The sequence below is a fragment of the Vipera ursinii genome (genome assembly GCF_947247035.1).
Source record: "Vipera ursinii genome assembly, chromosome: 5".
Classification (NCBI taxonomy): Eukaryota; Metazoa; Chordata; class Lepidosauria; order Squamata; family Viperidae; genus Vipera; species Vipera ursinii.
This window is the reverse complement of record NC_139518.1, coordinates 91,234,040-91,250,543: the sequence shown is the minus strand read 5'-3', so window position 1 is coordinate 91,250,543 and position 16,504 is coordinate 91,234,040. Positions and strand designations below refer to the sequence as shown.

General features: G+C 42.1%; 1 protein-coding gene across 5 annotated transcripts in view; it reads right to left on the bottom strand.

The window, feature by feature from the left end:
- Positions 1–15,645, bottom strand: part of SEC24C (SEC24 homolog C, COPII coat complex component) — a 69,905-nt gene extending 54,260 nt beyond the window's left edge. For 3 of the 5 annotated variants that reach the window (XM_083364173.1, XM_083364175.1, XM_083364176.1), the window contains exon 1: positions 15,220–15,491. The gene's annotated coding sequence lies outside the window, so the exon portion shown is untranslated. The other 2 variants (XM_083364174.1, XM_083364177.1) reach the window with 1 other exon arrangement.
- Positions 15,646–16,504: the final 859 nt, after the last annotated feature.

The following is a 16,504-nucleotide window of genomic DNA, read 5'->3' as shown; positions in this document are numbered from 1 at the left end:
AGAACCCATGTACATTTTATATAATAAACCTCAGAAAAAAATCATTTTGTTGGGAAATAGAACAGGTTCTTCCTCCTTCCACCTCTACAAACCATAAATCTCTTAACACCACTGTCAGGACCACTCAAATGGATTTGCTTACAGTTTATTGCTTGTTCCTATGTATTCATTTTTGGGGCCTGCCATTCTGTTGGGAGTGGGGCTTGTTTGTTGAGGAATGTAATTGCCTTGCTCTGTTTTGCCCTAAGGAATGTGGTCTGAAAAAATCTGTCTTATCTCCAGACAACAGAGCCTGGGACCGTTGAGAAACAAAACTGAGAGAGACCTTGAGAAAGACGCTAAATCACTAGGTTCTCAAAACAACCTAGTATTGGCTGGATTTCAAATGGATGGTTGGATATTAGGGGGAGGAGACCTGAATGGGCATTTTGATGTAACCTTTCACATGAAATCTTCAGACCTTGCTTTGTTTTCCCTACTATCACTAACTCTCAGTAAAAGATCCTTTTGAAACAATGCCTGTTTCAAGAGTTCTGCTTCCTTGGGAGATCTACTTGAGGCAGGTCCTTACACATTAAAAAACGGAATGGTAGCAATTCTGGAGCAACAGCTTATGGTTGCTGTTAAATCAAAAGAGATGACAACTTAGAATCCCCAAACATCTATCTTCCTATGTAGTATTTCATATACCCAGTTTAAAAGTAAAACTTAAAAGGCATATAGACAGTTCACTTCATTCAGGACAATATGAGGCTGAAATGAGGATGACTCCACACAGGAAAAAAACTAGCTAGGCAATCCCAGCAAATTCTCTGTACAGCTGGTCCACAACTAACAACAGTTCGTTTACTGACTGTTCAAAGTTACAATAGCACCGAAAAAAGTGACTTATGACCATTGCAGCATCTCAATAGTCACTTGATCAAAATTCAGATGTCCCAGGTCATGTGAGATTACCTTTTGCAACTTTCTGACAAGCAAAGTCAATGGGGAAGCCAGATTCATTTTACAACCATGTTACTAACTTAACAACTGCAGTGATTCAGTTAACAAATGTGGCAAGAAAGGTTGTAAAATGGGGCAAAATTCACTTAACAAGTGTCTCACTTAGCAAAAGAAATTTTGGGCTCAATTATGATCATAGGTCGAAGAATATTTGTACCAGTTGAGTAAGATCTTTTGCACAGGATTCTGATTTAGATTTTTCAATGCATCAGTCTAGTCCAGGGCGGTGGCAGCACTGCACAAGTCTGAGCGAGATATGGCTGGAGCTGCAGGGCTGTCAGGGCTCAGTGGAAGTGCCAGCATCAGTGCTTCTTCGGGGCTGTCAGGGCTCAGCGGAAGCACTAGGATCAGTGCCAGGCTCCAGCTGGAGCTCGGTGCTGATCCTGGCGCTTCTGCTGAGCCCAGAAGAAGCGCTGATCAGCTGGAATGTTGTAGCATCTCCAGGGTCTTGTGATTTACATTCAGATGCTTGGCAACTGATTCATATTTATGATAGTCATAATGTCCCAAGCTCATGTGAAGTGACCAAAACCTGCTGCAACCACCCAGGAGACAGGGGGAATAAAAACCAAACACCCACCACCACCCCAACCTCGCTGCCAATGCTCAACAGAAATGCTCACAACAATGAAAACCTCGGACAGGAGGAAGAGCGCCGCCGGGCAGGCAGGCGTCTTGCTCAGCTGTTGCTTGGGGGGGGGCACTTTTTCTAGTGCCATTGTAACTTCGAACAGTCATTAAGCGAACAGTTGTAAGTTGAGGACTACCTGTACTTCACTTTTTTTGTTTTTTGGGGGGGGATCAAGTTTTGGACACCTTGGTAGGCGACCGGTGGTACTCGGATGCTGCCATATCCTAAAAGTGATACAATGGGTAGTATTGTGATTCAGCATCAGCCTGTGAAGGTTGAAAAGCCCTGTTCTAGTCCACATGAATGTTAACAGCACCAACAGTACCTCACAAGACAGAGAAGGGCCAAAGTGCTTATTGGGAAAGGGAAGTTTTTGGGGAATGAAGTACTGCTCAAAAACAATCTATAATGCCTGCATGACTTTGCAGCCATATCAGATTTGATAAGCACCAGCTAAATTATGATGTTGATCTTGCAACTGGATCAAGGCTACTGACATCTCCTGAGTAAGGGTAGGCTCTTTGTTTGAGAGCAGATCATATCTTGAGTAGAGGAAGCATTTAGGCTGAAGAATTTACCCAAGTTTTTTTTAAAAGAATTCTATCCACATATATTGGCAAATTAGCTTCCATCTACCCTTTCATTTGCTGACATAGTAGCTACTCTATCTTTACCCCAGGTGGGTCTAACATAGATTCTGCAAGCATTAACAACCCGATTTTCACCAAGACATACTGTATAACATGCAGTGTTTGAAGATAAATAATATCCCCAATGAACAAGTGAAGGATTTTTCAACACCTGAGAGTTACTCTTTATTTCTCTTTAACATGGAATAATAAAATATATCTATATCTGTGCACAAACAATGTCCAATGCAATAGTTCAATTTGCCAACCAAAGGGTATATAACTTTTTTGGGGGAAGCATGATATGCATAAAGGCAAAGACATGAAACTGAGTGTTTTACAGTTCAGTTTTGCTAATGTAAGAACCTATGAGAATCTGAGCTAATACAGGCTAAATTTATACGAGCACCATATAGCATGTGTTCCAAATATGCTTTTGCATCTGAAAACAGGCAGAAAGGCACAGGTGAGGCGTTGCTAGTTATGATATCTGCCCGAAATAAACTGCATGAAAGACACACCCTTAATCTTCACTGACAGGTTCATTTCATCTTGGAAGAAAACCACAGCCACAGATTTAAATCACTGCAGTTTTCAATCCACTTTTTGCTTCAACGACGTTATGAGAAAAACATCTCTGAAGATAAAACACTACATGGTTGATTCTGATCTTTGGAGAGACTGAACTCTAGTATCCAATTATTATATGGGCAATCTGGGCAGAGAGCCACTTATATTAGTCAGTTATTTTGCTAATATAGCGACTGTAAACACACAGTACAATATTTTCACAGAATATGCAGATAGTATGCCATTTATAATACTGAACGTAGATACAATCACAATATTTTGCAAGATCATCTTTGTTCCCATTTGGAAGATTCAAAAGAACCAGTTCCACAGGTTTTGCAGCACTGTTCCATGTACTAGTTGTGGTATTTCCCTCTAATATTCTCCTTAAGCATGACTGGATGAGGAAAGAGTGGATTTCTTGTTAATGGACCATTCCCCTGGCATTCCTAAAATGATTTCTAAGTTTTGTTCAGGGCGATTATTATGCGGACATGCCACCAGCAGAATGTCAGCCTCTGAAACTCCTAAATTGTTTCTTCTACTGGAAAGCTTTTTGAAAGCTTATTTCTATACATACCTGTAGTTAAAGAATGTAACTAAGATAAATAATGGCAAACTGCAAGAATTTTGGAACACCTTATTTTAACAAATCAATAAACTTATGTTTCTTATGATCTTATTTCATACAGTAATTATACAAAATACTGTCAGGTGAATACTGTTCATATCTGATATCTCAACAGATTTTTAACATTGGCTAGGGATCAATTTTTTATGCTGGAGATTTTATATTTTAGTATTATATTTTAGGGGACTCAGATACATGAAATGAGTTCTCTAATAACCTCTGTATAGAAATAACTTCCTAGGGCAGGCATGTCAATCTGCCGGCCAGTGGGCCGGATGCATCATACTGAAACCGCGCCCACCCCATTGCCGGCAATGGGGAAAAAGTTGCAATAAGTTACACAATATCATGTGATGTCGCGAGTTTGACATGCCTGTCCTAGGGTGTTAATATGATGCTGCATTATAGACTTGACAACTTGGAGTTTTAAAATCCAGGAACTCTGAAAACACAGCTAAAAGATAATTTTATATTCCTGGAAGGTGGGGGGAGAAACGGGAGTTTTACAGCTAAAATTCTAAATAAAAAAAAATCACTCCCAAACTTTGAATGTAATTAAAAGATTAAGCAAAGTGATTCTGCTCTGTTTCTTCTCCCTATCCAACACGGGTATTTTGATTCACAAATCCGTTTTTTCTTCTTTTATTTGGTGTGTGTGAATGGCTATATGTATGTATGCATGTGAGTATTTCTTAAGAGGTATGCCTGCATATAAACAATAAATATAAGTTGTTAATGTAATTTTATGCAAAGAGTACATATTAGATCGTAGATATTTCAGATCAAAGTTGAGGTTTGTTACAGCTGATACATGAGGGCCTCACTATTTGAGATATATGAAAAGTCTCATTGTCTCTCCCTTAGAGCTATTGAAGGGAAACATAGGCAATAAAATAGTGCTAATTATAAAGAGTCAACAATTTCATTATCTATCTGGAGGACAAGAGCAGCTGGGGAAAAAGTTTGGATGCTGCTTTGAAGGAATCTAAAAGGAATTCATTCAAATATATTCTAATACAAAAAATAGAAGAAAGTTATGTCACCATAGAATGCCTTGCTAGTGTTCAGGGTCCCAAGTTCAAAACTCTTAGTTGAAACTTTGGAGACAATTTATTGTTTTATTACTTGCAAAAAAATGTATTTATGAGCTCAAATGTACAATTAATATGTTCATAGTTAGGACACATTACTTAATTTTAGTAACAGACTAGGGAAGAAATGCACCAAGAGACCACTTTTCTAACAAGTCTTCAAGGCAAGACTTTTGCAATGGAATGAATGCTTGTTCAATTCTAGTAAGACTTATTTGACCTGTAGAACTATCAACAAATGAGTGCCCTTCCTCCCTCCCTTCCAATTTATAGCAACCATTTTACAATTTTAAGAGCACATAAGGACAACTTCATTTCTTCTCAATTAGTTTCCATCCCAGTGGCATATATGTTTGAAAGAATATGAAAATTTACAAAAAAATGTTTGCGTAAAACATTACATGAGATAACTTCTAGGCAAAGGGCAGCCAATTATTGTACAAGACTATGTCATGTAAACCAGTATATTTCCCACAATTAGCTGAATTTTTCATTTTCTTCCAAAGGAGGCAAGGAGGGATAATCGTATATGTAGGAAAGTTTTGCTGAATTTCTGAAATTCTAATTTTTGGATACAGAAATAAGTACCAATTGGTAACTATTAAATACTTCAATTTCATTCGTGTCTCCTTATAGTTCATTTAGTGACTGTTCAAATTTACAACCGCACTGAAAAAAGTGACACGACCATTGCAGCATCCCATGATCAATATTCAGATGCTTGGCAACTGACCCATATTTATGATGGCTGCAGCATCCTGGGGTCATGTGATCATCTTTTGCGACTTTCTGACAAGCAAAGTCAATGGGGAAGCCAGAGTGACTTAACAATCGTGTTACTAATTTAACAACTGCAGTGATTCATTTAACAACTGTGTCAAGAAAGATCATAAAATGGGGCAAAACTCACTTAACATCTCATTTAGCAACAGAAACTTTCAGCTCAGCTGTGGTCATTAGTTGAGGACTACCTGTACTTTAAAATATCTAATTTAATGTAATTTAACTACAGTTAAGTTGGCCCTTAATAGTTATAATCTTATCATTAAAGGTAAAGGGTACCCCCCGCACATGTGTGCTAGTCGTTTCCGACTCTAGGCGCTGGTGCTCATCTCCGTTTCAAAGCCGAAGAGCCAGCGCTTGTCCGAGGATGTCTCCGTGGTCATGTGGCCGGCATGACTAGACACCAAAGGCTCACAGAACGCTGTTACCTTCCCACCGTAGTGGTCCCTATTTTTCTACTTGCATTTGTACGTGCTTTCGAACTGCTAGGTTGGCAGAAGCTGGGACGAGTAACAGGCGCTCACTCTGTTATGCGGCACTTGGGATTCGACCCGCCAAACTGCTGACCTTCTGATCGACAAGCTCAGTGTCCTAACCCACTGAGCCACTGCGTCTTATCATTACATTACATTAATCTTATCATTACAAAGTCCATTAATCAACTCCTTCTCTTGGTAAACAGACCAAACCTAGAAAAAGTAGTTCAACTGCAGCAATCCGCTTATTTCCCAGTAGGAAGGGAAAGTACTTTCAGACCATGCGAATATGATATCCCAAAGTCCTTACTTAGGTCATTAAGAACACCAAGAAGTAGAATCTGACTATTGATTAGTGTGTTGTAAAATTGTCTTCTGAGTTTTTATTAGCATTTGTTAATGTGTTCAAAAAAATTTTTTTTTAAAAAATCCATGCTTGCCTTAAAATGGTCTTGACTTCCAAAGTGGCTTAGAGACTACCTACTCCCCTCTTGCTGGAATATGTAAGAGTCTGGAACTGGGACAAATAGGGCAAGGCTAGGAAAGTGATCTCCCAAAGAAACGAGATCTAGTCTATTTTGGATGGATCAGTGTTCTCTTTTTTCTTTTAATTTTTCCCCCTATTGTTTTTGTTTCTTTGTTTATAATATAAAATACAAAAAATACAAAACAAAATAGGAGGAAAATAATGGAGGAGAAAGGGAAGAGAGTATGGGGTAAAGGGAAAAAAGCAAGAAAAGGCGTGTACTAGAATAAGATAATAGTATCAAACCTCAACTTTTTACTTTCACATAATAATATAAACTAATCATTTCAATAACACCAAACCTATTAATCGGTAAAACCCAAAGTCAAAGTTTCATTTTTTCCCACTTCAAAAACAAAGACCAGAAGCAGTTTCAAAGTAGAAACAGTGGTCCTTTGAACAACTAGGTTGGAATTTAGAAGTAGTTTTGAACATGGTTTTGCTTCTATGTCAAATAGAACCCATTGTCAGAGGGTGTTTGTCCAGGCCATTTCTTACAGTTTTAATCCAGCCACATCTGGGGCTTTCTACACATTTAGAATGAATTACTGCAATGTACTCTGTTCTCTGCTGTTGAAGTTTCTGGAAACATTGCTTGGTTCAGATGCAGGCAACACTGAGTGCCCAAATATTTAACACCTATTTTACAGAAACTGCATTGGTTACTAATGTGTTTCTGGGAACATCTCTTGCCTAGGAAGAGAACATTTTCTTCAAAGTAGAAACAGCTTCAAGACAAGCAATAGCGGCTTTAAATTACAAGGACGTCAATTTTGCTCAGCCACCTGGATTTTTTGCCCAATATTAAGAGCTGCTCAATAATGGAACAGACTAGATGGAAACAGATTATCACTGGAGATGTTTAAGCAGAGGCTGGATAGCTCCATCTCTTGATGCTGTTGTAGTGGATTTCTGCACTGGTCAGAAGTTGCACTAGACAATCTCCTAGATCCTTTCCAGTTCTTACATTTCTGTCCTTTAAGTAAGGTTACGAGATCTGCAATGTAAAATATATCAGACCACTAGATCAGGGCTTTTCAATCAGTGCTACGCGTACCACTGGTGGTATGTCAGCACCTGGCAGGTGGTATGCTTATGATGAGTTGAAAAGCACTTAAAAAATGTAAAAAAAAGTGTAAAAGTGGGGATGAACTGAAGAAGTGGCAACGCAGCACAGGCCTGTGGGAGAGCCAGCTGGAGCCACAGTGTTGCAGGGGCTCTGCCGAGCACCCAGGATCTGTGCCAGGCTCCAGCTGACTGGCCCTTCTGGAAGCTATGCGCAGCCTGGGGAAAGGAGTCAGTTGCAGCTACACCAAAGAGAAAAGGAGGAGGGGGAGGGAGAGAGGAGATGATATAAAATAGACATGCCCGCAGGGTGTTTACATTTGGCCTAGGGCCACCCTGGAGACAGCAAGAGGCCAGTCCACCCCAGCCCACAATCAAAGCAAAAACCTGAATCCAGTGGGCCAGAAGACAGTCCAGCCACCGTGCCCCTCCGGTTCCTTCTCTTCAGTCCTGGGCACAGACGCAGTTGCTGCTCCTCACCATAGTTGGGGCGGGACTTACAAGTACCTCTGCCCACTTTGTCCTGCAAAGCGTGGCTCACCTGGCGTTCTTGCCTGCAGCCATGCTAGCAGGCCCATCAGGATCAGGAAGGCTCTGAAGGAGGTAGCTGCGGGGCGGGATGGGGGGGGAAACAGAAGACTTTCCAGCAGGTGCTGCCATGCCTACAAACGTGCCGTTGCCCCTCCACTTTCCAACCCCAAAATTCCAGAGTAAAAGTTGGGCAGCCTTTGAATGCCCCTGACAAGCTGCAAATCTGCTGTAGCCTCGGCTGCTGCCTCCTTCCTTGGCAGGGCAAGGCTGGAGCGCTTGGCCTTTAGTCGGGGTTGCCGGCATGGCGGCAGGCAGGAGTGCCAGGTGAGCACCACTTTGCAGGACAAACCGGACAGAAGTACTTGCAAGTCCCGCCCTAGCTATGGTGAGGAGCAGCGACTGCGTCTGAGCCCAGGAGGCAAGGAGAAGGAACCGAAGGGGCGCAGTGGCTAGGCTGCCTTCTGGCCTGCTGGATTCAGGTTTTTCCTTTGATTGCGGGCATACGGCCTGACCCTCACCGAAATGCAAATCCCTCCCTAAGCAGGGGGTGGGAGGTTGAAGGCCTCCGTCTTTGTGGCAATGCAGTTCTAAAATGGAAGAGCTGCTGCTGGGGAGGAGAATCAAAACAAGGCAAAACAAGCAGAGTCCACCATGGTTTATTGATTGCCAAGTTTTCCTCAGGTTTTCCTATCCCTTCCATGTGTTATTAAAATCACACTGGTAAGGTCTGTAATGAGCACCTGGCTGCAAACTACTCAACTGGACTTTAGCCTAGGCCCTTTTGCAATCCCAGGCCACATTCTGGAGGTAAGAGGATGTAATAACAGGAGAGAGCTGCAAAATTGATTCGTTATTTATTCTTGTCTTGCCTTGGTGGAGCAGTGGGCTAAAGCCTCCTTAAGTAACACCAGCTGCCTGCAATTATTGCAGGTTCGCATCCCACCAGGCTCAAGGTTGACTCAGCCTTCCATCCTTCCAAGGTAGGTAAAATGAGGACCCAGATTGTTGGGGGCAATAAGCTGACTTTGTAATAATGCTGCTGGGGGGGGGAGAAAGCCCTAATAACCAGGCATATACATAGAATGAAGGCTATTGCTAAGCACATTTGATTTGTGCTTAGATTGTAAGCCGCCCTGAGTCTTCGGAGAAGGGCGGGATATAAATGGGATTAAAATAAAAATAAATAAATAAATTTATTTATTTATTTTTGGGACTTGTATGCCGCCCTATCTCCCGAAGGACTCAGGGCGGTTAACAACAATAAAAACAACAATACAAAAGTTAAAAAAATTAAATAAACAGCCCCAATAAATAAGTTAAACTAAACAATTAAAAATTAAAAAACATTTTAAAAAACCCTGTCGTCAGTCCAGGTCAGCCTGATGAAAAAGGAAAGTTTTAAGGCCGCGGCAAAAGGACCGGAGATCCGGGGCCATCCGGAGCTCAAGGGGGAGTTGGTTCCACAGGGCTGGTGCTCCCACAGAGAAGGCCTTCCCCCTGGGGGTCGCCAGCTGACATTGTCTAGCCGACAGCACCCTGAGGAAGCCCTCTGTGTGAGCGCACTGGGCGATGGGAAGTCGTTCCCGGCAGCAGACGGTCCTGCAAATATCCCGGGCCTAGGCCATGTAGGGCTTTAAAGGTGAGTACCAGCACCTTAAATCTTTAGCAGCAATGACTACGTTCTTTGACGACTTTGCTGGCAACCTGCAGGCTAACTTTCCTTTCCCCCTTGTGGGAAGAATTCAGGAGTACTATATTTATTTTTCCTGCTAATTACAGTATACCTTGTGGGTTTTTAAAGGCGCTTATGAGAAAAAGATGTGTCTGAAAATTAAAGGATGTATGGATTGAGATGTGAGACAATAAAGGGAAGTACATGGACTTATGCGCTTCCAGTTGCTGACAGGTGTGCCACTAATATTCTGACTGGACACCTGCATGCTCTCAGGACCCAAAGATTATCTTCATTCTTCATAGGGTGGTATTGCGGATTAACTAAATTTTTCTGGGTTTTGAGATTTAAGGTGAGTATCCTGAGCTATGGAGGCCTTTGATCTTCTTCTTAAATACATAATAATAAAATTATGAGAACTAAAGGCTCAAAGGGAAAGCAGATTAGAAACAATGAGACCTTTTGGAGTCTTCAATTCCCTTCCTGTTACAGAGTTCCTTAATAAGGTTTCCTTTTCCTTCCTAGCATCAATAAAGGTGGTTTTCCCAGAAAATATGTGAAGAGCTGTAATTACTGATTTAACTGTTTCGTTTTTGGCTGTGTTTTAATTTATACATAATGTATGTTTAATCGAGGAGGGCTTGGCCAGTATGGAGGCTGCACCTTGCCCTCCAGATCTCTGTCTCCCCTGCAGATCTCTGGAGAGGAGGAGGAGGAGGGGGTGGCAGGGGAGCTGTGTGAAGGAAGGCTGCTCCAATAAGCCAGCATCCTTGCTGGAAATGGGAATTTCCTTTCAAAAAGGGCCAGGTCTCCTTTGTGCAGGACCCGGGAGCGCTGCTCCCCTGCCGCCTCCTCTTGCTCTCCAGAGATCTGTCAAGATAGAAGCTGGACTAGGAGGAAACTGCTTCCTGCAAACGTCCTCCAACTCCTGCTTTGCCGGGAGGAGGCACCGGACAGGGAAACCCCCACAATGTCTGAGATTGGGAAAATAACATTTCTTTAGTGTGTTGCACATACACACATTCCAAGCTTGGAGACTTGTATCCACATCTGAGCTAGCAAATTGCCAATCATGCCTGGGCTCGGGGAGAAGGCCCTCTCCTTCCTCTGTGGATAAAAGTCCCCAAACCTGGAATGTGGTGTGTGTCGCTTGGCTGCTCGCAGTTTGGGGAGGCGAGGAGTTCGTGGGGCACCGAGTTGCTCACACATGAGTTAAGCCAGTGTGTCTTGTTCTGTTCTGACCCAGCTGTCTCGAGTCACCAGTGGCGACTGGTGGTACTCGAATATTGCCATATCCTAAAAGTGGTACAATCTCTGAAAAGGTTGAAAAGCCCTGCACTAGACTAGCAACCAAGAGACAAAAATCTACAGTAGAAACTTCTGTTGCCATTTAGTGGCAACTGGGGTTTTGCAGCCCAAATCTGATATCTGTACTCTTAGGTTATCTATAAATAAGAGGTCCTAAAGTAATTAGTACTACAAATCAAAAAAGTTATATTTCAAAAGTTTATCTTAACTAGAGATATTGCCATTCAAGTGTTGTTTTTTTTACAATTACATTCCTCAAACAGCTTAAGTAAATATTTACATGAAAACACCCTAGGTCAAACTCAATAGACATCATATAATAAGAGATTTCTGATTAATTCTACTTTTATTGATTTGTTAATGAAATCTAGATATTAACAATGGTGATAATATCACCACCCCTGAGAGAAACCTTTTATAAGATTCTGCTTTTGACCAAAGGTGGTAGAGCCTCTTGGTCATATGAAGAAATCTATACAGATCATGTTCTCTTTCTGATAAAATCACAATGTAATGTGAGAATAAGCCAAGTACGTTTTCCCCCTATTTACAGAAAAAATCATTTCCAATATGTCCCTTCCCTATTTCAGATTAAGGGATGCCTAATCAAGCTTTTTTCCCCTTGTCCTTGGAAAGTGCAGCCTACCTTGTGCCAGCTGTACATATTATTATTATTATTATTATTTATTAAATTTTTATACCGCCCTTCTCCCGAAGGACTCAGGGCGGTGAACAGGGCATATCTTAAAACTACAAAAATACAAAAATTAAAAAAGAATTAAATTATTGCCCACAATAAAAACAATAAAAATATATATAAATATTAAAACCCTAAGTGATTCCCCATCAGGCCAGGCCAGCTTGTTCAAATAAATGGGTCTTTAACCCGCGACGGAAGGAGCGGAGATCCGGTGCCATCCGGAGCTCAACCGGCAGCTGGTTCCACAAAGCCGGAGCGCCCACAGAGAAGGCCCTCCCCCTGGGGGCCACCAGCCGACATTCCCTGACCGGAGGCACCCTGAGGAGGCCCTCTCTGTGGGAACGCACGGGGCGGAGGGGAGTTGACGCCAGCAGCAGGTGGTCCCCGAGGTATTCCGGACCCATGCCATGTAAGGACTTAAAAACCATCACTAAGACCTTGAATATGTCAAGTCAGAATCTAGAAATCAAAACTTCTCCATCAACACATTGCCATGGCAAGCTATTTACTTAAAACACTTCTTTCCCCTTCCTATGGACCAGAGGGATGGACAGATGAGAACATAACTTCAGCTGATGCTGTTTTGAGTTCCAAGACTTTGAAAGCCAACGGTCAGACAGTCGAACTATTTTTGTCCCAAAAACTGAAATACAGCAACTGAATAATACCAGAGGATTTATTTATTTATATTTAAATTTATATTTAAATTTATATACCGCCCTATTCCCGTAGGACTCAGGGCAGTTTACAGGGAAAATTAAAAGTTAAAATACATCATATACAATTAAAAACGATTAAAACTAAGATTAAATTAATCCCTGAACTTAACTAAAACCCCATTAATTAAAAATTAAAAATTAAAACCCCTCAGGATAACCATTTTTGACTTGATACTAATCAATAGAGAAATAATTACAACCAAAAGAAAAAGCTAAAACTCACAAACTGGTGTATGCATGCACATGCATATGTATGTATCACTCTGTAAGTAGTAAAATAAAATGTAAAATGTAATTTATATAACAAAGTATAAAATTTAACAACATAACACAAGGAATTCAATTTAGAGCAACATAAAATTCAAGTACAAGTAGTCCTTATTTACACCCACTCCTTCAATAGTCAAAGGTATGATGGTACTGAACAAGGGGAACTTAGAACTGCTCTTCATAGTTGGAGCTACTGCAGTCTCCCTAAGGTCATGTGATCATGATTTGGGCACCTGGCTGACTTGCAATTATGATTTTTCAGTATCCCACAGCCACGTGGTCATCACTTGCAACTTTCACGGCCAGCTTCTGACAAGCAAAATCAATGGGGAAGCCAGCAGGAAGTTGCAAATTGCAATCATATAAACACAGGATGCTCTGACTGCACGGGATTCATCTAACAATACCAAGTGACATTGCTAGACCTGCTTTTTTAAAGTTGGCAGGGTCACATGACTTTATACAATTATGTCACTTAGTGATGGAGTTCCTGATCCCAATTATAGTCAGTAAGTGAGGACTACCTGCAAACAGATAAGTAAAAAATAATACACCCCCACCCCATGGTGACAATACACAATCAAACGAGCCACTTGATGGGCTCTATTCCACTCTGGGTTCTCCGGGCCCATTGGCAAAACCAGGTCTTCAGGGTCTTACGAAAATGTCAAAGTGGGGCTCAGTCTAATTTCTGAAGAAATGGTAATTCAAAGGGAAGGAGCCAGCACAGAGAAGGCCTTCTTCTGGGTCCCGCAAGATGTATTTTAGGAGACCGGACTTTGCCTCCCCACTCTAGTGGATTGGATGGATGTAACTGGGAAGAGACAGTGCCACAGATAACACGGTCTCAAGCCATGAAGGCCAATAGTTGTTAAGTGATCATAAATCCAAATAGAGTCTCCCAAATGGGCAATTTTGCCAGAAACCAACAAAAACATTGCAAATTGTGTTATGTGACCACAGGACACTGTAACTGTTCATAAGCACAAGCTGGGTGCCAAGCACCAACAATTCATGACTTTTTAGGAGGCCTTTTTGTAACTTTGAATTGTCATAAATTGAGACTCAGAAACTCTATTGAGTTATCCTCACCTGGGCTAAGGGACGCCAGTGATAGCTTTTTACAAAGCAGAGGACTCCTAAGTGCCCCCAGCCTAGCAAAAGTAAATGCCTTTCAAAATTTCAGTATTGTGATGGATAATAGATAGGAGGCCAGCACAAATAATTTTGGATGAATCTCCAGAATTGTAAGGATTAAATTAGGGTTAAATTGGTTTGAAGATGTCTTGGATATGGTTGCTTTTCTGAGCCTAATGAACCGAGGCTCTCCATTGAGAAACACAAAGAGTACATTTTGTCAATAGCCATGTTGATTTGAAGAGGTCCCTAAGGACCAAAGCAATGGGGAAGAAAATTAATTTTATTCAAAAACTGAGGGGCACAAACCAAGCTCTAGCATCCATAATCCCAAACCCTTCTCTAAATGTAAGATGGTATTCTTAACACACTTTGGACTGCAATAGTAGCTCTAATAAACTTAAGTCTTAATAACCTCAAAGATATTGAGCTTTGTAAAAGAGCAGATCTGAGTTCCACAACTACAGTTGGTATAGGAAGAGGAAAAAAACACAGAATGCAAATAACAAAGGGGAGCTTCTTTAGATACGCTATAATGCAACAGTTGTTCAGGATTAATAACTAACAAATGCTAATGACCAACAAGCAAAAGGCAGAACTCCCCATCATTTGTTTGATAGTAAGGTTTGAAGTTCAGTACTGCTCAAGGAAGAAATGTAATTATGGCCATTGCTGCACCACTGTGGTCATGTGACCAAAATTTGGGGGTTTGGCAACTGTTATGGAAACTGTTTTAAGCTGTACTCCTATAGGTGAGTATGTATGCAATCAACAGAGATAATCCAAAAGATCAAAAGGAAATAACTTGATATCTATAACTACCATACTAATAATTATATTTCTTTTAGAAATTCAGACTGGGGATAAGAAAAATTAATCAACAAAATATGGTTTGTGCTAGAGTTAAAATAATCATCTCACAAGACGTTTGGTGCTTCTTCACCCTTATGGAATAAATTTATGGGGGAAAAATGCTGTGGGGAAAACTAAAAGTACTCTAACAATTCAAAACCCTACCCATTATATGTGTAGATTCTCATATTAAGATTTGGTTCTAAAAAGTAAGATATCAAAATATGGAACTATTGTGGCTAGGTTACCTGGCATGTGGCACAATGCACAGGTCTGTATTTAAATTCCCTTTGTTTCTACAATCCGGGATGGTTCAAGACCACCCGAAATGTTGTGTAACAGCACCCTTGCCGCTATCGTGGATGCGGAGATTTTTGTTGTTATAAATCGACAAAAGTCATTTTTGTAAAGCACCAGACTAGCCTACACAACCGAATAGGGTACGCATTCCGAGGATTCACGGTCCTCCGGTGGCTTAGGGATGTTGGCTTTTGGCTTAGGCCAGGAGCAGGACATCCCACGAAGCCCAGGACACTCTGATGCACAAAATCGCCAGTTCCGCACGTAGCCAATTCTCGCTTACGGCATTCCGTGAGAAACCAGGAGTCCCGCGGCACACTCACCCATCACGAAAAGGCCCCGAACACGTGGGGAAGGGAGGCAGGTGAGCTCCTGGCTGCCGCTGCTCTCAACTGCTCCCACCCAGAGCCGCCAGGAGAGGGGCAAGCGCCAGCCGGCGGGAAGGCGCCCAGGCCTGTCTGGAGTCCTTTCGAAAGCGGACGGAGCCGGGCGGCAGATGCAAATGTGAGCCCGGGCCGGACGACTAGGAAGCCACAGCGTTGCCCCTCTTTTCCCCGACGGGCCGCCCCCGCCCGGAACAAGCGCTCGGCCCAGGACTCACCACAGGCAGCGACCCCGGCGATGACGACTTCCGGTTCCTGGGCCGGGCGCTACCCGGAAGCTCCCCTCCCAGGCTTCTTTGCTATTCCTCCGAGCTGCCACGTCCTCACTCTATCAACGGCCCACCCGAGAGGTCACACCAGGAAGAGAAAAGGGGAACAGGAAATGACGTGTGACCTTTTCAGCCCCCGTGATTCCTTGCTCTTTCCCGTTTCCGGTGTGTGGGGGGGCAAGATAACTTCCAGGTTTTTGCGCTCGTGTTTTCGTGCTGTCTCTCCAGATTTGCTTCACACGTAAATCGACTGTGTACGACGTTACACGCATCTGCCGTCCTCTCCGTAGGACGTTCAGAACGGTGAATCAGTTATGGGCCGCCGCTTTGGCGAAGCGTAGCTTCTTACTCTGATTAGCTGCGTTGGCAGAATATTACATAGAAGAGAACCATCTGAAACCTAAGCCGGGAGGCCTTCATTTGAAAATCAGTTTTAAGTGGAGAGTTCAGTTGGAGTGCCAGTCATTGGTAGCTGTTGTCAACGTAACGTGAGCGTCAAATTTCTGTTGCACAGGAATCAAAATCAGAAAACGTTCTTAAAAAGTCAAAGGTGTAATAACTCCGCCCTCCCAAAAAAGTCCTGTCCGCCAACAAACCCCTAGGAAGCTGCTAAAAGCTTTATTGGATATAAGATACTTCAGCATCTAAGGTTGCATTTCAGTCTGGGTTTACTTGGAGATTTACATTAAAGCTGTCAAGCATTCAGCATAGTCCTCTTTTGCCCAAAACCCACTCCTGCAGACTTAATTGAGAAACATGGAAACCTCCCAAGTTTTTCCCTACTGTTCTAAACTGCTAGGAGCCTTGTTCAATAGTTCTGCTCTTCTTAAATTCCTACTCCTAATCCAGTATGCACAGTCATCTACAAACAGTGCAGTTCACCTCTTGTAAAAACAAGCAGATCGTTATGTGGGAAGTCAGTCCCACAGAGAAAGAAATATTAAAATGACAGGAAA